Source organism: Desmodus rotundus, chromosome 2, assembly GCF_022682495.2.
Source record: "Desmodus rotundus isolate HL8 chromosome 2, HLdesRot8A.1, whole genome shotgun sequence".
NCBI classification, from domain to species: domain Eukaryota; kingdom Metazoa; phylum Chordata; class Mammalia; order Chiroptera; family Phyllostomidae; genus Desmodus; species Desmodus rotundus.
The window spans coordinates 154,038,499-154,064,169 of record NC_071388.1 but is presented as its reverse complement, the minus strand read 5'-3'; the positions used below and the strand labels follow the sequence as shown (position 1 = coordinate 154,064,169).

The 25,671-nt window shown below is 38.2% G+C and overlaps 1 protein-coding gene across 1 annotated transcript in view; it reads left to right on the top strand.

The window, feature by feature from the left end:
* Positions 1–280: 280 nt before the first annotated feature.
* LOC112322245 (sodium channel protein type 1 subunit alpha) overlaps positions 281–25,671 on the top strand; it is a 113,887-nt gene continuing 88,496 nt past the window's right edge. The window contains exons 1-2 of the mRNA XM_024579844.3: positions 281–323; positions 8,518–8,765. The gene's annotated coding sequence lies outside the window, so the exon portion shown is untranslated. The remainder of the gene's footprint in view (positions 324–8,517; positions 8,766–25,671) is intronic.

The following is a 25,671-nucleotide window of genomic DNA, read 5'->3' as shown; positions in this document are numbered from 1 at the left end:
CTATCCAGCCTGCTCCTTCCCACAGCAAGCAGGAATGTAATGTAATGTAATGATAACAGCCAGAATGTAAAGACTTTCATAGAGACTGCATTGAGCAAGGAAACAAGTATGTTGGTCTCTGAGCTTCTTTAGGTATCAAGTACCATGAAAAATGTTAAGACAAAGCGGTTTTGTCATGTCAACATCCTCTAATGAGTAGAGAAATCTGTTTGTCTTTCACCCAACTGCAGAAGACCAGCTATAGGAGACTGCCCATAGGCATGGGAGTACGGCTGCCCAGCACCTCTCTCCTACCCTCAAGCCCCAAGTGATCCCTGCTGTGGGTAAGACATTCTGATGCTCTGCTCTGTCCAGTGTGAATAGAGACAATCCCAGAAGCAGCAACTCAGTTCATGAGCTGCAAGATTCCCAAGGCATTCTGGGAGTACTAAGCTAATCATCATTCAACTCTCCTTGAGGACTACCCTCTTATTCTCCAATTTATTCTAAAGAATTTGAAGCCCTAAAGTGGACCCTGAATGACCTCTTCCATTATTTAGCCCACAGTGGAATTCTTGCTTTTCCCAAGGGGAGAGAGAAGACATGTAATCATATGTGATCTGTGTAAATTTGTGAATAGATTTCTGAAGATTGAAACTGCTGAAGGATGTGTGGAAGGTGTTACTCTCCCACAGAAATATGACAGCCCCTAATTCTAATGGTCTATGCATGCATTGTGGATAGCTCTGCTATGCTCTTGGTAAAGTCAATGGCTTTCTGCCTTTGAACATGAAAGGAAAAAGATGTTGATAAGATTCCAATAAGAGAAAGGGAATTCCATGTTTGCTTGGGCTAAGTTATAGCAAAGTTCACTTTTGCTCTGTAAAGAGTTGTCTTCATAAGTATCAGGTATTTACTTTAGCGTAAAGACAGTCCTCTACATTAAAAAATCTAATTGAACTTCTATATGTTGACAAGTGATGTAGTTGATTTAAAGGCATATTAAAAAGCAAACTGGCATTTGGGTACCAGTAAGTAATCAACCATGCTTTTCCTAACACTAGCTTTAACTGACTCTTCTTTGCAAATGGGGGGAGGGATTGCTACATGAAATAGATTATGCAAAAAACCAAGCATAATATTTAATTGACTTAAGAGGATGGGAAAGAGCACATGTAGGCACAGAATAGAACCCAGCACAGTAACTTAGTTTTTTGTGATTGTTTATGCATCTTTAACAATTTACATTTATCCTTCTTTTCTCTCTTTATCCTTCTGTGGCAGTAGCTCTGGACATAATACTTTAAATATTGTGATGTATTTGATCTTGTTTCAAGAATCTAAGCTTTATGGAACCTTTATATATTTAAAGAAAGGCATAAAACTCAAGCATGCAAAACATTAAATTTTGATTCTATGTATGAAAATAACTGCCATATAATATGGTTTATGATTCTAAAGAAGCAAAATGTTTACAGATTATATGTTGGCTTTTCAATGAAATTCTAGAACTTCATGACTTTGGCTTCCTGGATATTTCCTGGGGCCTTCTTTGGGACTGCATTCCTGAAATCTGTCAGTGTTACACTCTGAGTGGCTGGTACTCATGCCCTTGAGCTTGAACCCTTTGTGGTTAATTAATATTTAAGATCAGTACTTGGAGCTAGACTGAAGGACGGTCACTTTCTTTAACCTTTGCTAAAACCAATGTTGGTTAGTCCATCACCTTTTTAAACAGTAACTGCAATCATTCACTCCATCACATCCCTCTCTCTGTCAAAACATGAGTGAAAATCAATTGTGGCATTTCTAGAAATATTCCACTCAGTTCCATTTTGCTTCTTATGTGCTGATGTACCTACTCAATATTAATTTCCATCACGTGGAAACATTTTGAACGGACTTTTGTGGGATATAACTAGCTGTGTGACCTTGGACAAGTCACATTGCTTCTCATGACATCATTCCTCATATCCAAATCAAGAATCCTTGTCTGGATGATCTCTGAGGACTTTTGAGCTCCACAATTCCTCAATGATTATCTTCTCCATAAAGCAGTGATAAACATTTGTGTCTGTTGGCATTGTGTTTTATAAGATTTAAAAAGTTAATTTGTCCTACATACAAATTTTTGTGGAATTTTATTCTGGGATTTTTGATTCATAGTAATCAGCAGATGGCATCAGTTCATCTTCGGAGAATGCCTTATTCAACCACAAACACTGGCATATGTGTGGAAAATAAATAAGATATTTTTCTTGCTCTCAAAGAGATTGGGGTGGGGGTGGGTGGGGGGGAGGTAATCATATAAAGGGTAGAGGGGAAGTGGCCAGAAAAGAGAAGGTCTCTAAGCAGAGGACATGAAGGTAGCAAGCTGTTGAAGGTTGCTTATTTTGGGAAGGGCAGAGAGTTTGTTGTTATGAAAAATGACATTGATGCCATCCTTAGTAAATATTGATAGTGTATCTTATACTTTAGCTGATGAAAAAGTAAATAAATAAATAAACCAGGCTTCCAAATAAGAAAGAATTTAAAACTGAAAATTCATACACAACACTACAGTGATTTTTTTAAGTTGAGATATAATTGAGGTAACATTGAATTAGTTTTAGGTATATAAATAATGACTTGATATATGTATATACCAAGAAATGATAAAGTAACTTTTTAAAATGTTGCTCAGATGGTTGTATACTAGAGAAAGAATAATATTATAAAGTGATAAAAAGTAGTTTTGTAATTGAATACTCATTTTGAACCAATACTGCAATGCTGACTTCATTGGATGTTTTACATTCATATATTCAATTTCCCTTTGAGAAATCAGGTTTGTGTACTACCGTGTCTTGTCCATAAAACTGACGTACTCAGTTTAGGAATACTGTTATTTCCTTCTCCAACACAATGACTGCCTATGTAATTGAAAGGAAATGGCAGTGAAACTTTCAACAAGAAGTAACTGCATCCCGGAAAATGACTGCCAATGGATTTGTCGTCCAGTGTTTGCTCTCAGTGCTGTGAGTGTGATAGCAAGGAAGGCCTGAGGCTTTGGACCCCATCTTGGTCCCCATCCCACAGCCTCTCTCCCTCTCTCTCCCTTTACAGTACACACTGTGGTGCAGTGAGAAAACCCTTACTATTCCCCTCTACTACTACTGAGAGAATGTTAAAGACGTTTTAGAAATGTTTTTGTTATACTTTAAATATTTCTCTCTGTGCCCACAAACACACTGATCCTGCAGACATGAGAAACATTTTAAAATAAAATCAGTCAGAAAAACAATTCCAATTATTTAGGCTCAATACATTGTAGGTAATTTTAAACATGGCAACCTATGAGTGAAAAAAATCACAATCCTATAATGGATGTGATTCAGTAATTCAAGTGGGCGGAGGCCCAAATTATTGTGATACCATGTGTGATAAAATAGCTGACTGTGTGTTTGGGGTTGGGGGGAGATACATGGCCTTTACCACAGTTTCCAATGTCCACTTTCTAATATCCACAAGATGTTCTGTAGATATTAGGCCAATTTTATGATATTAAGAAATTATAACTTGAAACTTGCAAGAAAACTAGTTGGTTCTAGTCCTAAAACGGTCTTAATTGCAGTTTCTTCACTTATTTATCTAATAACAGGTAAATTTCACATTCACTTCTGGCTCATTTTCAAAATAATAAATTAACCCAGAAAGTAAACATAAGAGTTCACTATTTTCTTCTAGGAATTTTTTTTTTTTAATTTCTAAAATAGTGGCTGCTAAAGGCCCCGTGGTAGTAAATGCCTGGGGGAGAGCAAGGCATTGGCGTTGTCTTTGCAGAATGTTACGCATACAAAAAAGGGCTGGGAAATTCACATCTACAAAAGCACTGTTCTGAAGTGGTAAATGTGTTTACTGTGGGATCATATCAGTACTGTGTTTTAGCTGAGTTCCAGCTTCCGATCACAAACAGGCAAAGCCAGGGGTTGAAGCGAGGTAATAATACAGTGGTCCTATGGATGTAGAATCATATGGCCTGGGTTCAATTCTGGCTCTGGCATTTGCTACCCATGTTGGAGCCACTCACCACTCTATCAGAAGACCTGCCACCACCCACAGCCTGTGTGGCATCCCCATTATATCCTCTGGCACACCATCCCAAGGTCAGACCACCGTCCAGGTTCAACTCCGGACACCAACATCCCTATCCCTTTCCTACAGGGAGAACCCAGCTCCATGTCCCTTGGTGAGCCACATTTCCAAACAAATTACTGATAATTGTATAAGCATTTTCTGCCTTAAGACTCAAATGTAACTTATAATTCTGAGCAAAGGAACCAAAAATTCAAAACACAATGATTTGACCATTACTTTGGGGAGTTTTTGGCCAAAGATTAAATATGACCCCCATCTGCCAGGCAGGCCCCAAATTAATTGAGTTTACTCTTTTTATAAAGCAGCTAGGTAAAAGATTCACAACTCCAAGATATGGAAATCAGGCAAAATGTTTTGACAAATTTTCTTTATTTTCAATGCAATAAAATATTCAATAATATTCTGATATTAGTCACACAGATTCTTCAGCCTTCTGATATTGAGCCCTCTTTTCAAATTTTGAATCACAACAGACGACTCTCCTGTCTCAGAACTGACAGACTAACAGACCTGGTGCAGCTTTTTTCATCTGAGTGACCTCTCTTCCTGTTCAGTACCCCAAGTTCATGGGCAGTGATCATGCCCCACTGCCATAAGCCCTGACTCCTTTGCACACCGAACAGGGCACGGCTGCTGCTAGTCCCCAACATGCTGTACCAAAGATCCAGTTCTCACGCTGGAGAGAACTGTGCAAAGACCAAAGGACCCCTTATGCTTTCATTCTCTTTGCCTTGTTAGACATTCTGTCACAGGAAAGGCACAGCTCGAGCGTCTTAGCCAGTTTAGCAAGTCCAAGCAGTCACAGGGTGAAGAAGTATTGTCACATCGATGTGTATATTCTTCCCGCCTTCTGAGTCAAGATTACGGAGGCTCTCCTGCAATGGCTAACATTAAGAGTGGGAGGAAAGGGGGGAAGTTACCTTTTTATTCTTTGAAACTGGAAACGTAACAGTGAGAAAGAAAAAATTATATCTCAATAAATTAACGATACACAAAGATAAATAAAATGAAAAGCTTGTTCCACAGAGTTTATCATTGGGGAGGCAAATATGCAGATAAAACTCTCAGCACGAGGACAGAAGAGACAAGTGCAACAGTATTACAAAGTAGCACATAGTAACGTTTCACGTAAATTTGTATTTTGCCAACTTTTATGAAAACGTGATTTTAAGTGTACACTACACTAATTTAGTAAAAATCTCACATCTTGCTTTTATGCCAGGCCTTACGTGAGGACTATTTGAAGTTAGAAGTGTTGCCAAACTGCTTCAGTCTGACGGATGACATGTCTCGTGTACAGAACGGCGAGCCGTCCAGTTGGTACACACACTCATTGTGCAATGGGTGGGATATTGGCCTTTTTTTATTCTGAATCTGTATCGGAACAGCCATTTGTTCTTATGTCTAGTGCTTTCAACTTAACAAATAACCATATTTCACAAAATAAAATGGATACTACCTACAGAAAAAACAAGAAAGACATTAGAGAAAAAAGAATACACGACCTAATACATTGGTAGAATTTTCTATGTACAGATGGGGGGAAGGTCTGTCAAGAGAAGTAAAGATTGTGAACAAAGATGCAGAGCTGGAAAGGGGTGGGGCATTGAAAGCAGCGCGCCTTTCCATTGGTCTGAAGTCTCGGGGTAAACTCTACAGTGGAAGGATGTCGATCTGCATTCTTCACTGAGGCACCCTCAGTATCTGGAAAGGTGGCTGGCATATAGCAGTAACGTGAGGGAGTAAATAAATGAGGCGCCAGGTGCCTCCAAAATGAGCAGTATTTGATAGTTTTCTAAGGGAGAGGGCTTTTGGATTCCTGCCGTGAATGAAATGGTAAAGACTCTACTGAGTAACAGAAACCAAGTTCAATGAAGCAAAAATGGGTTTATTTTTGTCTACCATGGCACCCCAAATCAGGAAAGTATCTGGATCTTGGGAAGGACAGGAGCCAGAAATACGAAGTCAATGAGAGTTTCCTGGCTCTTTCTGTCACTACTTCTTCATACCTGCAAGATTCCTTTCTCTCAGCGCCCTTGCCCACCTGGTCCCGAGTCTGCATTGAGAAGGAAAGCTGGACCCTACGGCTGCTAGAATCATACGTAGCGGTCCTCTTTGATTAGGTCAGGTGGTCGGACACCTCCGCTGCTCTGGTCCTCTCTGACCTGGGGCACAGGTTCATCTCTGGGGATCAGAGACCGAGAGCTACAGAGAAGACTGTTATGAGCAGACACTCAAAAAACTGAGGCCTGTAATAAGCAATTGGAAGGCATTAAAGCAGGTGATGAGGGGTGTTCTTACTTTTTATCTCCTATGTCTGAACCATGAGTACTATTTACATGGAATGTCTTAGTCTAAAATTTTTAGAAAATGCATTTTCACATATTTTCCATTTCTTCATCTCTAAATCCTGATAATAATTTACCTGTAATTCATCCTGTAATAATTATTATAATAATTTAATAATATTGGTCACCTATCTCTCTGGTTCCTTTCACCATTGCTCTGACTGTACCAGAGACTGAGCAACACCATTTCCCAGACACTGAATAACTTTAATTAATGTGTTCTTGCTACCTTAATTGGCCTTTGTGAAAGTGTAGAATTTTTTTTATCTGGAGCAGAAAATGATTACTTAATTTCTTTCTTTTATGTATAAGAAGTTGGGCCATGAGTAATTACAAACAAGGGTTAGTAAATGTTTCTCAAACATAAAAATAAAAATTACATTCTTGCAATTCTAGAACAAAAAAGAAAGGTAGACTTTTGAATATGTTGCAACGAACTATTGATTTGGGGACCAAGAGCCGTAGTTTCCCTGCTTTGCAAACTCTGTGTGGCCTTGAGCCTTGTTGATAAGGCTGAGAAAAACATAAGAATTCTCAACTTTACAATGGAAATAACTATAATAATATTAATAGTAACTATCATACAATCCTGTAGTAAAAAGAAAAAGAAAAAGAAAATATTGAAAATGATATCATTCAATAAATGGTAAACTGACAGTAACCAAAAGGGAAGGGGGAGAGGGATAATAAGGGATAATAGGGGAAGGGCCATCAAGGAACATGTATGAAGGACACATGGACAAAGCCAAAGGGGGTAGGTTCAAGGGTGGGAGGTGGAGTTGGGTGGGGCAGGGGTGTGTGGTGGGGTGAAAATGGAGACAACTGTACTTGAACAACAATTTAAAAAAAAAACCCAAAGTAGTAAACAGTCCTGGTTGGTGTGGCTCAGTGGATTGTGCATGAGCCTGTGAACCAAAGGGTCGCCAGTTCAATTCCCAGTCAGGACATATGCCTGGGTTGGAAAAAAAAGGTAAAACACATGCAACAATGATTAACAATAAGTATGTTAGGTGGAAAACAACCAGGATAAAACATTTCCTGGCAATTATTGCGAATGACTATCTGCCTATGTTTGTTTGTGCATTTGTACATGACCAAATGTTAAAAACTCTTTCTGTTTTAAAGTATAGTATATAAAATTATATAACATAGAAAATGACTCTCAGTTTCTGGAATTATGTATAGTTTCACATGGATTCTCCATTGTCTTAGGAAAACCTGATACATATATATGGCCTCTGTAATTCTATCAAGAGGTAATACCTAATTGTATTAAAAATTTGCTGACTAAAATATGTTATTGTAATTAAGCTTTAGGTCATGTTCACAAGATAGGGAAACATTGTGGTAAAAGATAATAAAAGCATAGACATTTAGAGTGGGGAGATAGTCTTGCTTAACTTCTAATTAGAGATGAAGATAATGGGGAAAATGTAAGTTTTCATAGAAGAGTTTGTTGACTGGCTCCAAGGCACATGGTAATTGTTGTTTAACTTGAAGTAAAACTCACATCTTCTCACTCTGAGCTGTTCTCTATAACACAGAGCCTAATATTTAAACACAATATTTAAAATGAGAAAAATTTTAGGATTTCCAATGGAAAACCATAAATTTGTAATAAAGGACCATCCGAATTTTCCTGGTGGAACAGAAACACTAATAAAATTTTATTCACAAATTCTATAATTTGTAAACATAAAGATTCATAATAGGAATAAAGTAATACTTTTAAACAAAAATAAAATGGAAAAAAAACACAAGTTATTTGCTATATTTGAAGATATCTATACTTAGTTCTCAACTTTTTAATCTTTGAGTCATTAGGTGTTTGAGAGGATAGTCCAGTTAGGAATGAAGGAGAAAGAAGAGGGAGGAAGAATGAGAGAGTCAAAGGGAAAGGAGGAGGCTGAGAAAAAGAGGTTGAGAAAGCAGCACAGACAAATGCAGCCGATGAGAACAAATTTAACATTGGGCCACTAGATGGTGATATAATGTAAGGTGCCACCTCGACTTTTTTTTTTTTTTAAACAAGCTATTTGCTGATTTGTATTAGGTACCAGAGAGTGAGGCCAGGATGAAGCCGAGAGGATACTGCGGAGGTCTCTGGTGTATGTGTATCTGTGTGCCTGTGTGTGTTTCTGTACGCGTGTTCTGTCCCGGCAAGACTGCAGCCCCTGTAACTACTTGGTCACCTTCTGCAAGAAGGAATCTGAACAATTGCAACTGAAGGCACGTTGTTATCATCTGGTCTCTGGGAGATGCAGTTCCTCACTGCAGATGGGTAATTTTCCTTTTTATCAGGTAAGCTATCTGGTTGTTTCGTTGCGCTGTTAGACATATTCCCTCTCGTTATTCCTTTGGGAAAAGAGCCCATGGAAATACATTTTGGGCAAAGCAGGAAGTCCATTTTTGTCTGTGAATTCTAACCAAGTATCCCCCTCCTCCCTCTCCCCCTTCTCCTCCTCTTCCCCTCCCCCTCTCAACCTTCCACTAACTGAAATCAGGTTTGTTTTGCAGTTCAGCATTTTGATACAAGATGCAATTCTTTGGCTTGAAATAGCTTGGAACCCAGCCAGATGATGCCTTTGCTTGCTTTGATCCTTATTCAAGGTCTGCTTTTGAAGCCCCCTCTTTCCCTGGTGCTTTAGAACTGGACTAGCTGTGAATAGAGGTCATAGTGTTCTTAAGTAGGGAGCAAAAATTAGATCTCAGTGTTCAGCCCAGGAAGAGACGGCAGTGGGGCCGCTGCTGGATCCTAGCATTGCAGGGGTGTTCAGCCTCCTCGGGCAGAGGCTGGGCTTTTAGGAGAGATGCCTCATGGCTTGGGCAAGACGGGGCCAGTGATGTATTCCCCCAACTCCGATTGACCATGCCAAAGAGAGAGAGAGAGCTTGAGGGCTGTGGGCAAGAATCTTCCTTCTGTAGAATGCTAAATGGGAGATACTGAGTTACTTTTAATTAGACAGAGGTCACTGTCAGCAATGATGCTGCAGATGCTGTTCTGTTCCCAGTGTGAACCGTCTTGATTTTCCAACTGGCACAAGAAATGCCTCTGGGTGGACAGAAGGCTTTTTTTAAAGGCTTCATTATCATGGATTCCCTCTCTCCTACCTGTTTGAGGCATGTGGTTGACGCCACCCCCGTACCACGTTTACTTCTCATATTTCTTTTTGTTCCCTTCAGTTACTCACTGACGGGCGTCACTCCTCTTTAACAAATCCATCCAAAGAGGGTGGTAGGTGCTTTTTACGTGTCTGATGAAACAACTAAAGCCAAGGCAGGGTAACGTTCTGTCCATATGTGCATGTGACTAAATATTTCTGAGATGCAGTAGCAAACTTGCAAATTGCCAGCCACTGTTGTTATTACACTTATAAAATGTGGCTGCTTTTTCTATGGATTTACAGGTTCACATGGTGTTTTCTGATGCGCTAGTGTAGTAACAGAACGTATTTCTCTACAAAACACTTTAAATCATCCCAAGAGGATGTTGCCAAACAGAAATAGGAAAATTCCGTGCTGAGGCTGGTGATTTTTTGCTTTAGGAGCAGTGGGTAGCTTACCTTTCCTATTTGCTGCAATACCTGGCAAGCCAGGGTGATGCAACTGGAGCTTCTGCACGTTCACTGGGCGTCTGACACTTTCTTCCCCTCATCTGTGCATTTGGGAAGCAGAATAACTATGGTGAAAAACTCCTGCAAGCCTTCCTTTCGTGGTGGTTGCTTCTGTAATTCCTGTCAAGCCGTTGCACGCACCCCTCTCTAGGAGCAGTGTTGCAATTTAGGCCTTCTTCCACAAAGCTCCTTGAAGAGATTTTTAGATGGTGTCTATTTTAGGAACATAATGTGTAGACAGGAATGGATGGCCACAGAGATTTACGGAAAACAATTTAGTGGAGAGGGTGAAGTAACATTATAAACCACTAGAACAGAGCAGAGTGGCTGGTTATATATCACACCAACCTAGCAGAGGAATTAGTTTCATTAAACTCACTGCAACTCATTTGAAGACTTTTTTTCTTCCCTCTTGACATTGTTGTTCTGTTTTTCGAAATATTTCTTTAAGCGGCCAGTGCATCCAGAATGCTCGTACTGGTGAAAATAATTGGCTGGATTTTGCAGCTGATACTAATAGTCTCCATTTACGTGGCCCCACTTTCTGTGATATTTTCTATTTGGAGACTCATTTATTAGGGCAGTTTCCCTTTAAGGCATGGTTGAGAGGGTTTCTCCATCTATGGGAAGGGAGAAGAAGGCACAATTGGAGGCCTAGTTAATTATACAGTATCCAAGAAGGCGCTGGGGATCTCAGGCAGGATTCTGCCTTACCAAGCAGAGATACTGGCGTGAAGGAACAGACTAGAGCCCCAGAAGTAAACTCTCCGGCCACCAACAGAGGAAAACCCTGGAATTTCCCAGAAGAGTCCAGTAAGAAACATTCTAGCTCCTTATGTAGAGGGCACTGTCAAGGAACCCAGAGATTCAGGGAGGGAAAAGGCACCTTCTCTGGGGGTTGAGGGGAAGCCTGGGGCTTGTTTGGAGTTACCCCTAACACTTTACAGACCAGACAGTCCTCACCAGTTTATATTGCTGTGTGCTTGACACATAAAAGCATCCCTCCAGAATTTAGGCTGGGGGGCCCATACCAGGTATTTTCCTCTGGGTAGTTGCAGAGGCCAATCCTGTCACTTCCTCCCTGTAAGTACCAAGACATGATCTTCCAGCTCCCAGGGACAGGGAGAGGATGAGAAAGGAGAGGAGTGAGGGAGAATGAAATCAGCAATTGAAGCTCTTGCAATCTTCAACTCAGAGTCAATGGGGCTGTGACTGTGAAGTAATCACTTCCCTTTGAAATTCTGATTAGTCAATTAAGCACGTTTCACAGCTCAGTTTAGATTATATTGGTATAGGGTAGAGGTGGGAAAGAGTTATTATGAGAATAACTGTGATCAGAAAAATAGTTAAGCCATATTCCCCCACTGTGCTTTTCCAAATTTTTCAGGCCATGTTTTGAAGTTCACATTATTATATTTAACAAAAATATATAGCATTTGTTTGGTACCAGCCACTATTCTAAGCAGCACTTACAAATATTTTCTCATTTAATTCCATGAGGTAGGTGCTATTATTAACCTTCAATTTATAAATGAGGAAACCAAGGCACAGTGAGGTTAAGTTAGCTTGCCCTTGGTCAGACCGTTTGTAAGTGTCAGAGCCCAAACTTGAACCCAGGCAGTTTGGCTGCCATGTCTGAGCTCTTGCTGGTCCTGTCACCAGCGTGACTGTAGGGCCACAGCTGGCTTAGCCCTGATGCTCAGGACTCAGGTTGGTGCACTCTGTACATGGCGGCTGTAATTTCATCTGCTTTCTTACATGCCGCAAATTGCAAAATACTTCGGTTTAGAATTATTTCCCTAAATCTACTATATTCATTCATTAAAAAAGTAGTAAGTGCCCTCCTATAGTAAAAATTCCTGCCCACATGGTGTTTTCAGTATAGTGATGGAGGTAGACAATAGACAAATCAATGTGTAATGAAATAATAGTGAATGTATGTTCTTTGAAGAAAAATGTAGCAGGATAAGGCAATAGTGAGGGCAAGAGGGGCAGGAAGGAAGACAATGTTACTGGACTAAAGGGGTCCATTTGTCTGCACGCATCAAAGCTCAATAAGACAAGAACAGGAGTTTGCAGCACAGAAAGTAAGGGTTTACTTATCGGAAGTGGTCCTCGCCAGAAGACAGGTGAGCTGATGCTAATGATCTGGCTCCCCAGTGGCTTCCCCTTCCCCCGGATGGGTTAAATCATTTGTCCTGGTGACTAAGGGAGTTAGGGTTGTGTTCAGGTCATGGCCTCTACTGCCGGGTGGGCACTAGGGTCGGGGGTAGTTGATCAGTGCATCTGGTCCTGATGTCAGCCATGACTTCTGGTTTTGCCTCTTTTCTGGGCCTGGAACTGAAACACAACTGAGGACTAGATGATATCTCCAGGGTGACTGAAACTCTGTCCCTAGGGTGAACAGACCTCAGGCTTCATTCCTAACATTGTTTGATGTGGGTCAGAACCTCATTGTCCTGAGGGCTTGATACTTAAGGGAGTGGACGTACAAGGGGGAGGGAGGCAGGTGAGTCAGGGTGCTGGATGAGGCCAGTTTGAATGACAAGGAAAGAAAGGAGAAAAGATCAGAAAGGATGTTTCTACACTGTTACAAAAATGCTATTTAGGAGGAGCAGAAAGTGATTTTTTATCTGAATGAGGTGAGAGAAGAGCATGCTGGGCAGAGAAAGGAGGAAACAGAAAGGCCCCAAAGGGCACAGTGTCTCAAGGGTATAAGGAACGGCACCTGTTTCGTGAGCGATCAGGAGAGCAGCTGAAATAGGTGACTGGCCTGATCCCTGGTGCTAGTGCGTGTGCTCTAACTAATCCTGGCTTTTGCAAGAAACAAATCAGGGAGCAATTTAAGTCTTATGTTTAATGGTGACAAGTTCCTAGGTTTAAAAAAACAGTCATTTTCACATGCAAAGTTTTAACAGTTTTTGTAAAGTTCTTTGAAAAGTGCTATGGTTCCTGGAATACAGTGAAATGGACTGAAAAGTATTTAAAAGACACTGTTGATGACAAAAATCTGTTTGAATGAAATTATTGATTAGATTGCTGCAATTATCAGTTGAAATAAAAATAGCCCCGGTGGCCCGGTCTTGCTTGCACTTGAGGACTTACCCTGAAATGAGTGAAGGGAGAAGGGGCGGAGCTCAGCAGACCCTCAGGGTGGAAACCAGTCTGTACGTCCCTGGGGTGGTCAGGGCACCGCAGGCTCTTCCATCATTCTCTGCCGAGTCATTAATATTAACTTGATTTCAAGGTAATATGGTAAAGTACAAACGTTAGCTTTCATTTTTATCTATATTAAACCTTTTCTTGTTATATTTCTGTTCATTCAAAGTTTACATTCTAATGTTTTGTTTTTTAATCTTTTCTGGCTCTTTGCTCCCACTCCTTCTCAGTTACCTGCCAACCTGCTTGTTCCCGTCTAGCAAATGTAAGTTTCTATTCTAACTTAGACCTTGGGTCTTATTTTATCCCTATAAATGGTCAAAACTCCTTGACCTCTCATAGGGCCTATTGATCCTTTGGTGCTCCATCTACAATCTTGGCTTTAATTTTGATGAAGTATCTATAATCTTTGGCTTTAATTTTTTCCCTTTGTCATTTGTGTTTTTGATGTTATATATAAGAAACCATTGCCCAATCCAAAGTCATGAAAACTTACTTTTGTATTTTTTTCTACAAGTTTTATAGTTTTACCTCTTACATTTAGGTCTGTGATCCATTTTGAGGCAATTTTTATGTGTAATGTGAGGTAGGGGTCTAACTTCATTCTTTTACAAATTGGTATCCAGTTATCCTAGCACTGTTTGTTTAAAAGGCTGGTCTTCCCCCATTGCCTTGTTAATGTAGTTGGCCGTGCCATATTTATGGGCATCTATGTTTTAGCAAATTACTGTAGCAATACTTTTATACAATGGGTGCTAGGGACAACTTCATTATTTAGAAAAAGAGCCGCGATGGTCTCCTGTTTTGAGAATCTTCCTAACTTTAAAGTAAAAGAATATTGACCTATATGCCCTTAACTGTTAAACACTTTTTTGACCTAACTTCATGTCAAAAATTTTTAGTTGAAATTATATTCATTTTTTACTGTACTGAAAGTTTAAGATGATAATGATGTGCAGTTTGGTAATGAGCTAATATTTTGGGGGAAAGATTACTAGTTATTTCTAAGAAACATCTCTAATGTATTGCACCTGCTTTCCCAAACTTATACAGACATTACCCACGTTCTTTTTGATATACATTGCTGGTCTGCTTTGTTTCATAAACACCATTGGAGGGAAGCCATAGGAATTAACATAGAGGAATTCCATTCGAGCAGGTCTGGTGGTTTTATTAGCTTTCTGGGGCTGACACAACAAAATGTCATAGAATGGATAGCTTAGGAACTAGAAAAAGTCCAAGATCAAGTTGTTGGCAGGTTTGCTTTTCTCAGAGGCCTCTCTTCTGGACTTGCCAATGGCAGCATTCTCAATGTGTCCTCACGTATTTTTTTCTGTGTGTGTGTGTGTGTGTGTATGCATCCCTAGTGTCTTTTTTGTATCCAAATTTCCTCTTATAAGAACAACAGTCGGATTGTAATAGGACTCACTCTAATAGCCTCATTCTACCTTAATCACCTCTTTAAAGGCTCTATCTTCAAATACAGTCACATTGTGAGATACTATGGGTTAGGACTTCATCATATGAATTTTGAAGGGGTCACAATTCAGTCCATAGCAGTTGTCTTTGGCTATACGTATCATTGCTAAAATAATGAGCATGAAGATTGAAACCGATGTCATATTTTGTTGTTAATAAAATTGTTGTTATACTATGGTTGGTTTTTCATTATTTATGACTTCCTCCCACTGGATCATATAGAGTTGTCTGTCTATTTGTTAATAGTCCACTGAAGGCAGTTAATTAGGTTTGTATTAAAGAGGCATGATGAATAACAACGTGAGCAGAAGTGAAATGGTAGTGACATTGATATCACTTGTACACCTCTAATGTCGTGTTTATATTTATAATCTATGATAAGTTTACTGACTTAAGGTGTTTTATTGTTGCAATGAGAAAAGTGACAAAACCATATGAAATATTGGGTAGTTGTGAGGAATGTGTAAATAAAATAATTAATTTCAAAGTGTTTAAATAAGCAACTGGAACAAGTTTATTTGAACATAAGAACAATGTTTGGAAAGTTATTATAGCTCACAGAGTTGAGCCCTAAAGTCTAGACACTGGAAATGGTAAGAGTAAGGAGGGCTGTGGTAGTCAGGTGGCCTAGATTGGGACGTTTGGCAGTTTCTGCAAGGTGCTGCCATCTCCTGAAATGAATCATTTCTATTGCTTGCAGGAGTTTTTTGACATTAAGGTTGAAAATTAAAATGCTAGGAAGTGAATATCTGGTAGTCAAGTTTGGATTATGAACTTGAACAGGGCCCCTTGACTGACAGTCCCACCAAACTAGTTTCCCCCTCAGGAAGAGTAATTTCGCCCAAACAAAATTGAGAATAGTCTACATACACGATGTTAGTGAAACTCAACCTCAGATTGAGAACACTAAAAAACAAAAGCAAACATAAATGCAAATACTAACAGTATGCACATAAGTTTTTAAACTATATAAAATAAAACTAATCAAATTGACAACACCAAGTTAAAAAATCACCAATGTTAGCAAATGGAATGACAACAAGAGTAAATTAACAGTGTTGAGCCAGAGGTGGCAGAGTGGAGCAATGAGGGTAGTTAGTATATGTTGCTTTTGGAGATGTGAATTATTTGTGTTTAGGGTATAGTGGGAGGAATCTGTGCAAAGGGAAATAAATGGTTAATGACAAGGCTTAGATAACAGTATCTGGCTTATTTTTAAGCAGTTATTAATAATTTACACATTAAAAAGAAATATTGAGTGAAAAAAAAAGAAACCAGAGTTCAGGGTTTTTCATTACTTACTCAGAGAGAAGGGAAAGCTAAGAGAATTCTGTTACATAAAATATTCCAATCTAAGAAAGTCAGGGAATTTGAAAACCCTGGAAAGGGTTACTTTGAGACTTGACAAATGCTACCAGGCAGCAGTTTTGATAGCACCCTGGAATGTGATATGCCATTTAAAAGGCCAGTGGTATTTTGGACTATGTATGTCAGTTTGTTGGAACAAAACCAAAGAGGCAACAGACTGGTTTCAGGTCTGGAATGCCATCGTTTCAGTGATACCTGGGCCTCGGTGTTTCAGGCATCGGTGATTTTAAGGAGTCTGGAAGATGGCACACCATTTTTTTAAAGCATTTGGAGGATTGTAGATCAAACTGTATGAATGAAGCCAAGGGCACTTTTTGAAGACATTCCTAAAAAGAAGTGTACACATATTGAGTAAGTTAAATAGAAGTAAGCAAAGAAAAATAAATAAGAGGGGTATCTCCTAAAACTCTCTGTGGAATAACAAAGAATGGAACCGCAACTCTCTCTTCTCTGGGGCCAAACCTTATCTTACTTCTCTCCTTTACTCTTATTATTTTCTCATTCCTAGGCGTTTTGTTTTACCCTCTTTTTTTTTTTCATTTCATTTTTAACCCTTCCTCTGCTGTTATGTACAAATTTTCCACAGTTGTGTTCTCCCTATCTTCATAGTCTTTGATGTATAAAGAATATAATCCAAGAAATAAAAAATTACTAACATGATTTCTGCAGCTATTTTCAAAGCATGGTCCACAGACCACCTTGAATTCCCTTGAAACTTTTTAGGGAGTTCATCACATCAAAACTATTCATAATTATACAAAAACATTTTTTTGCCCTTTTCACTATATTGGCATTTGCACTTACGGTGCGAGAACACTTAAAACTCCTGGCCTTAACACCTTAACGTTTGTCACGACGGTAAAACCAAACCTAGTAGGAGCCATAGTAGTCTTCACTGTCATTCACTCCCAGTACAAATAAGTCAGTAAATAAATAAAATTAACTGCCAGTTTTACTAAAGAAATGTCTTTGATGAAGCAGTAAGACGTATTAATACTATTTCATCTAAACATGCAAGTCCACGTATTTTAAGTATTCTGTGTGCTGAAATGGAAAATACACATAAAAAATAACCTGTCACATGCCGAAGTATGATGATAGTTGACTCAAAAAAAACCCCAGGAAAACCTGTGCAATTGTTTGAATTGCATGCCGAACTAGCTGCTTTTCTATGAGGCTCATTTTTACTTTAAAGAATGACTGACAGACAAATTGTGGTTATTCCGACTTGGTTATTTGACAGATGATTTTTTTGAAAATGAATGAAGTGAGCCTGTCATAAAGGAAAATAACTGACAGTATTTGTTACCAGTGAAAACATTTGAACTTTCAAGAGATAAATGAGAATTTTGGAAAACTTGTATCTGTCACCATGAGCTCAACAGTTTCTCAAAAACTTAAATGATATTCTGACGCCATTAATAGTGATGTTAGCAGATGGATAATGAAATAATGAAATATTTCAACATTTCAAAGATCTGTATAATTCAGTCAACTGATGTTTTACAAATGAGCAATGGATAACGATACAAAATCATGCATGGATAATAGATCCATTCAAAGTGCAACATAAATTAATCAATTTTAGTGTAGCAGTGATGAGGTTATTGATTGTTTCTCAAATTCCACTTGTCTAGTTCTGATAGACCATCAGAGAAGACTATTCTCAATTATGTGAAAAGGCTATTAGAATTTCAGCTACATATCTATGTGCTGCCAGATCTTCCTCAACAAATGTAAATCATAACAGAATGAATGCAGAACCAGATTTAACGTAATAGTCATTTTATAAAGAATAATCATTCTGGACTTCATTCAGATGTTGTCATCATTATTTTTACACAATTCTCACCTTCTTGAAACCCTAAGAAAAGTAATGGATAAAGATCAAGAACTCTGATTCATAAAAAAGGAAGGGAATCAATTAATTATCACTGCTGACGTGATTATCATTGTGGTGTTAGCGTCTTTTATAGTTCAGTGCTTTTTAGTGTATTTACAGAGTTGTGCAGCTGTCACAACTTGATTTTAGAGCATGTCCATTGAACTGGAAAACAGCATAATGCCCTTTGTAGTCGCTTCCAACTCCCATTCTCAGCCCTGGGCACCATTGTTTAATTTGTCTCTCTATACATTTGCCTGTTGATATTCCATAGGATTGGAAGCATGCAGTACATCATCTCTTGCATCTTGCTTCTTTCACTTACTAACATATTTGAGGCTCATCCGTGTTGCAGCATGTGTCAGTACTTTATTATTTTTAATTGCCCAGCAATAATTCATTATATGGATATAATAAACATTTTGTTTATCCATTCACCAATTAATGGATATTTGGAAGGTTTCTACTTTTTGTCCATTATGAATAAGGCTGTATGAGTATTCCCACAGAAGTTTTTATATGCATGTATATTTTCCTTTCCCTTGGTTAGGTACTCAGGAGTGAAATTACCAAGTCATATAATATACCAACGTAAGATTGTGAGAAACTGCCAAAATGTTTTCCAAAATGGCTGTACCATTTTACATTCCCACCAGCAATGTATGAGGATTCCAGTTTCTCCACATTGTCAACAACACTTGTTATTGTCTGTCTTTTTGATGATTGTAATTCTGGTGGGTGCAGTGTGGTATCTCATTGTGGATTTTTTTAGTCCTCACCCAAATATGTTTATTGCTTTTATTTTTATTTATTTTTTCTTACTGTTGAAATTTACAGATATCCTCCACTTTTCCCTTTTTAATTCCTCCACCAAGCCCCTGCCCCACCAAGCCTTCACCACATTGTTGTCTTTGTCTATTGGCTATGCACATACACATGTATGTTCTTTGGCTAATCTCCTCTAGTACCCCCTCCTTCCCTCCCTTCGGAGATCTGTCAGTCCATCCCATGTATCCATGCCTCTGGTTTTATCTTGTTCATCAGATTCCACATATGAGTGAGGTCTTATGGTATTTATCTTTCTCTGACTGGCTTATTTTGCTTAGTATAATATTCTCCAGATTCATTCATGCTGTCACAAAGGGTAGGAGCTCCTTCTTTTTCCTGCTGTGTAGAATTCCATTGTGTAAGTGTACCACACCATTTTTATCCACTCATCTACTGATGGGCACTTAGACTGTTTCCAGACCTTGGCTATTGTAAATAACACTGCTATGAACATAGAGGAAGGGGAAGAGACAGACAGAGACAGAGAGAAACAGAAACATCGATTTTTGTTTTACTTATCTATGCATTCATTGGCTGACTCTTGCATGTGCCCTGACTGGGAATCCAATATCCAACCTGGAGTGTTTGGAGGACACTCCAACCAACTGAGCTACCCAACCAGGGCATTACTCATATGTTTCAAACAATGTTATAGTTTAGCTTTAATATTTATACTGTATTTTTCGGACTATAAGATGCACTCCCCCCAAATTTGGGAGGAAAATCGGGGCGAGTCTTATAGTCTGAATGTAGCTTACCTGGCTCACTGGGGTGGGGGGGCAGCAGTGGAGCGGGGTCACAGGAGGCAGGAGCAGGGTCGCCGCTGCAGGAAGTCTTATGGTCCCGTGCCTCTTATAGTCAGAAAAATACTGTATCTATGATGCATTTTGAACTAATCTTTGTATGGTGTTATGCATGGGTCCAAATTCTTCCTTGTGCATTAAGATATCTAGTTTTCTAGCACCAATTGTTGAAAAAATATTTTCCCATTGAATTGTCTTGGTCTCTTTTTTGAAAACTGTTGACTAATGTTCTACTAGCTGCTAATCAAAAACTCAACTGATAATAATTCTTACCAAAGTTGTTTTTTCTTCTTATTTATTTAGGAATAAATCAGAATAAGAACCACTGCTACTTCCATGTCTGTGTGTGTGTATCAGATGTCTAAATATTAACAAACTATTTGGTCACTATAAAATTGAGACCCTCCAATAAATCATTCATTTCACCATACAATATGCTTTACTCCAAAATGTTCTGTATTTTAGCTTTGGATTTTGTTATAGCTGTTGGAGTTTAAACTATCATTCTTTGAACTTGATTAATTAATTCAACAACTATTTATTGAGTGCCTCTCATGAATAAAGCACTCTTCATAGGAAAGAATAGAGGTGTATGCAGCTCTCAAAGTGCTCGTGGACTAAAACAGAAAATGGAACATCGAAAGATAAATATAATGGGAGATAAAAGTGAGGTAATGTGAGAATTGCAGATGAACGTTTATTCTGATTTAAAGGTGATGTGCTCTTTGTTTTGGAAAAAATGCCAGTAGATGAAGGGATTAACAGTCTGTACGACAGCAAATTTGGATCCACATTGGACTATAACAGTAGTTAAGGCGTTCGCAAAAAATAAGCACTAAGTATCTCATTGATGAAATTAGATCAAATACATGTAGCTATTAAGTAGTATGGTCTGATAAATATAATTATGAATAACTATATTCATTGTACAAGTGTTCTCATTCTCCAAGTCTCTGGAACATAGCCTAAAATCAAGAATTGAATACAAAAGCTTTTGAACATCCAAATATCTTTTCATATCCCTTGTTTCAAAGTGAAGTCTAGGTGACCTCACATATAATTATTTTTTAATGGATTCCCATTAGAAACAGGTCTTTCAAACTCTGGCATTTGGAAAGAGCAAAGTAGTAGGGACTAGAGGTTGAGGAGGAGATGGATGAAGATTTCTAGAATCAGGCATTCCCTTCTAGGCAAGAAGGGAAGAGAACAACTAAAAGTTGAAGCAAAATATAATTACTGTATACTTGTAAGATATTAAACAACAAGACAGGAAAAGTATGTAATATTTTTAGGAGACTTCTACCAGTAATTGTGAAAATATAATATTTTGTTCTAGTGATAAACTGCATGAAAGGGCAAATTTGTGCGAGTTGTCTTTGAGAAAAGTGGCTAAAAGAACTTTAGGAACTTCATCTTCACTGAATATCCTTAAATATCTTATAAGAAAACAGAGAGAAACTATAAAAATCATACTTATATTGAAATTGATAGTCACTGAAAATAGGACAGGTAAAAGTCACTATGTGTCTTGGCTGGGCAGCTCAGCTGGTTGGAGCATCATCCCCATACACCAAGGTTGCAGGTTCAATCCTCAGTCAGGGCACATACAAGAATCAAACAATAAATGCATAAATAAAGGGAAAAACAAATTGGTTTCTCTCTTTCTGCATCTCTGTCTCTGTCTCTCTCTCTTTCTCAAGTCAGTCAATCAATCAATATATGAATAAAAATAATAGATATCACTTATCTGTGCTTCAGGGAAGTTTTTGCATATCTGTACATGATCTTTCATCACTGATTCCCAACTTTTATACCAGAATTTTGAAAGATCACCACACGAAAAAAATTAAACTTTAGTTGCTGTTGATGGTAACAATACACATTGACCATCAAAAAGTTTTCTGTGAAAGAATTTGTATTATAAGTACTACCATATATATACTTTTAAAAAAGATTATGGTATGAATGTGCATAAGGCCTGTATTCAGTATACAACAAAAGCTGGAGTGGGCATTATAGATTCTTGTAATCTTTAGAATAGCTCTGAACTTGACTTCCTGCAAACATTGGTCTGAGTCACATTGCTGTCAGGGTAATGTTCGAGTGATTCAGAATGGTTAACAATGATTTCATGACATCCTGGAGAAACATATCAATTATACTGTATTGAAATCCATCCAGAGAATATTACTGTTGAATAACTTTTTACTGATCTAGGTGTTGAAATGGACAGTAAAAGTTTAAGTGGTGTGTGGGAAATGATAGTAATAGCTCTGAGGGATGTAGGAAGCAGACTCACCTTGAAACCGTTAGAAACTGGTTCGTTAAGCCAAGAGAGACTCTAGTGTGTAAAGTTCAGACAAAGTATGGTATATTTTAAACAAAAAACATTATAGAAATAACAAAATAGCGGAAAACCTAGTCAAGTTGGTGGAATCAACAAGGCCCTTGTGTTCAACAGGAAGTCAATAAATATGTTGTTTCTGGTCAATTGCAGGAAGAATAGAAGGATCATAGGGTATTTGTACATGCAAAGATCAATTTTATTGTTTCAATCCTTTTTTACAAATGTCAAATTGATTTGTATAAAGACACAGGCTAAATAAAAAAGATATCCTATTACAAGATGACAATAATTTGTACTAAGGGAAATGTATGCAAAAGTCAGGCATCATTTTGTGCTACTTTATTACCATTTTTCTATTGGAGTGTCTAAGCAGATTAGTCACATTGGGAAGAAATCAGAAAGGAGTAAATGAACAATGCAAATAATTATATAGCATTTATGATACTGGACTGAAAACTTTTCGTTTGGGTAAAGAGAAAACAAAGGGAGACAGTACCTACCTTTAAGTATATGCAGGTTTGTCTCAAGGAGAGTACGTGACTGCCTCTTTTATCTCTAGAAAGGTAAGTCACTGGCAATGGGCACATATTGTAGCAAGGGAAAGCTTCATTTGGTTTATTCCTTTTCTACTTCCAAAAATGATTTGATCTGAATTACAACATCTAATGCAATATAAATCAAAATGATAAAAAACAAAAAGCATGGTGAAGTTGTTGCTAGGTGCTGAAGTATAAAAGTGAATTTTGTTGGATCTTGAGTTTAGCTTTGCACTTCTAACCCCTAAAGGGACAGGGTGGGGGATCATGGTGGGTTACACAGACCATTGTCTGCACAGGAAAGCTGGTTATTAAAGGGAGCACACCACAGGTCTCTGATGGCCTTACATCCTCTAGTATGTAACTTAGCATAGTTGCAGTTTAATAGGTACTGTGGTGATTGATTGATTGGCTGATTGGTATTGAATGATTTTTTTATCATTTGTTAAATTCCATTCTACTGCATTATATGCCTAGCAACTGTATGCCTATGCCAACTGAATAGAAAATTCTGGTATTCTTACCATATCCAACTTCTTTTCTGGCCCCACTTTGAAACATCTAAAACACTAGATATTTTTATACCAAGATTCTTTGAATTTTGAAGTGCCATATTCTGAATGTTTGTCCTTAGTTCTGCCAAAAGATTATATAACATGTAAAGCTGTGACTTTATGTGGAAAATAAATTTGGCACAATTTGATATTATGAGCACAACTTAGTGTCAGCTGCACTAAAACTGGTTCTCTCTGGCAGATATTATACAACATCTAAATTGATCACTTAAAAGAACACTTTCAACCACTAAACTCATTAAGCAGTCAGAGCATCCATGTATAGGTTGCATCTGACAGACCCGTCAGTATACCATTCTCCTCAAAATCAGTCATTCTCCAAACGTCACTCTTTGTAATGTTTAAGGTGCAATAATAATGGCTGCCTTTTTTTTTCTGGTAACAATTTTTTTCTATCCTTTCTAAAATAGAACTCTGAGATTTCAACTAAATATTTGTCCACATGCTTGAAATTATATTAACAACCATTTTTGAGGAAGATTTGTCCCAGAAGGATTCTTTTAGACTACTGTTATGAAAAACTAGATGACTCTATTTCTCAGTGAGAATACATGTATGGACAGTAAATATTTCAAGTAAAATACCAGCCTTACTGCCTGAATTTCTGGTCTTAAAAAAGAGCGCTTTACTGTGGAACAATAGACCCAAATTCAATTGTCAAACTTCCCACAAACTCTCTGGGTGGGGCTAGTGCGCTCATCTGTGATGCTTAACTCTCTTGAAACTCCATTTCTTCCTCTGGAAGTCAGGCAGTTAAAATTTAAGAACCTTTATGAACAAAGCCTTTTTATATTTTTTTAAATTTTGACCAGGGAACACTGACCAAATTTCAAGAAATAAAAAGACACTCAAGCCAGTATAAGTAAAATGGGTTATGTACTGTAAGAATACAATCGGAAATCCCATTGACCAAAACGCAGCTAAGCCATGAAGAGCCTGAACTGGAAATGAGAAGTCAAGAGCCAGATCAGAATAGCCCACTTTTTCTCAGTGGTTGCACTCTTACTTTCTGTTTCTGCTTATCTCTCTTTCTGTTTTGGCTGGTGTCCTCTGCTTGCTCATGGCTAGATATCGCTTTCCCAGCCTCAACTTTAGATCACTCAGTTCAGGTTCCCACAACATTCTGACTCAGTCTTACTCCAGTGTAAATATTCTCCAGAAAGAGAATGGTCTTGGCTCAGTTAAGCTTAGGGATTGGTTTCCCTGTGGTGTGTCCTCATTTAACCTGTTGGGCTCTGTGCATGGGAAGGATGGGAATGTGAGGGATACACACATGGTTTTCTGGGTTCACCTCTCAGCATGAGTTACACATGGGGCACAATTTCCACAAATATATGGAGGTTGGGAAGCGCCTAAAGTGTGTTCAATCATTCATATTTTATAAATGATAGAATTGAAGCTGAGAGAGATCAAGAAGCTATTTTACTGTCACGATTTTATTAAGAATTAGAACCAAAAATTGATCTGAGATATTCTCGTTTAAATGTAGTGATTGTACCACCAAACTTTCATGATTAAGAAAATAAATCTCTGGGTCAAAAACAATCCCTTCTGACATTTAAATGAATGAAATCATCAATTTATCTTTGATCAACAAACTGATACTTGCATGAATTAACTAAATTCCTTAGGTACCAAAAGCTTGTTTTTGATATTTGTTAAGGGTGCTTCACTCAGTCCATTCGTCTATACCACTGTTTCTCAAATTCTGCCCATTGGCAAAGTACAGGCCCTATGTCCCAATCACCTGGACAGATTGTGGGCCCAACTTCAGAGCTCTAAAACCAACTCTTGGGGTGGGACCTTAGACTATGCATTTTCAAAGAGCTTCCCAGATGATTTTTATGAGTGCAGTGGTTTCTATCCTCAAAGTTCAGTGTTTATTAGAATATCAACAAGCTATATGCTATATAATTTTAGTTCACAAATATAAAAATCTACACTTAATTACAATTTTGTCACATTCTTGGATTTCTTTTCTTTTAAGATTTTATTTATTTACTTTTAGAGAGAGTAGAAGGGAAGGAGAAAGAGAGGGAAAGAAATATTGATGTGAGAGAGAAACATCAGTTGGTTGCCTTTCATATGTGCCTTGACTGGGGATCAAACCTGCAACCCAGGTGTATACCCTGACCAAGAATCAAACTGGTGACCTTTTCCTTTGTGGACATCATCCAACCAACTGAGCCACATCAGTCAGGGCACACTCTTGGATTTCAGAGAAAGGAGAGTTTTTATCTGAATGAACTCTGAAAATTTTATTGTGGCTATATGTTTTAGTTCTCTTCATTTGGTGATAACATGCGTGTTAGAATAAGATGGGAGAGAAGTGATGTTGCTATCTTATGACCTGTGCACTGAGCAGGTGGCCTCGGATAAGCCATTGATTATGAATTCATTCACTCGTTCATTCATTCATTTAAAGAAACATTTATCAGACACAGTGAGACACACATTTTGGTTCTCAAATGTAATTATGCATATATTTCTAGGGGAGTTGGAGGAGAATAGGGGACTCAAATGACTGAGTTGATTTAGTTCGTATTGAGTATTTGCACGATTTGCCTTTTCCTTAATGCTGAAGTTGTCTTTTCTCCTTCCTCTTTGGCGGAAAAA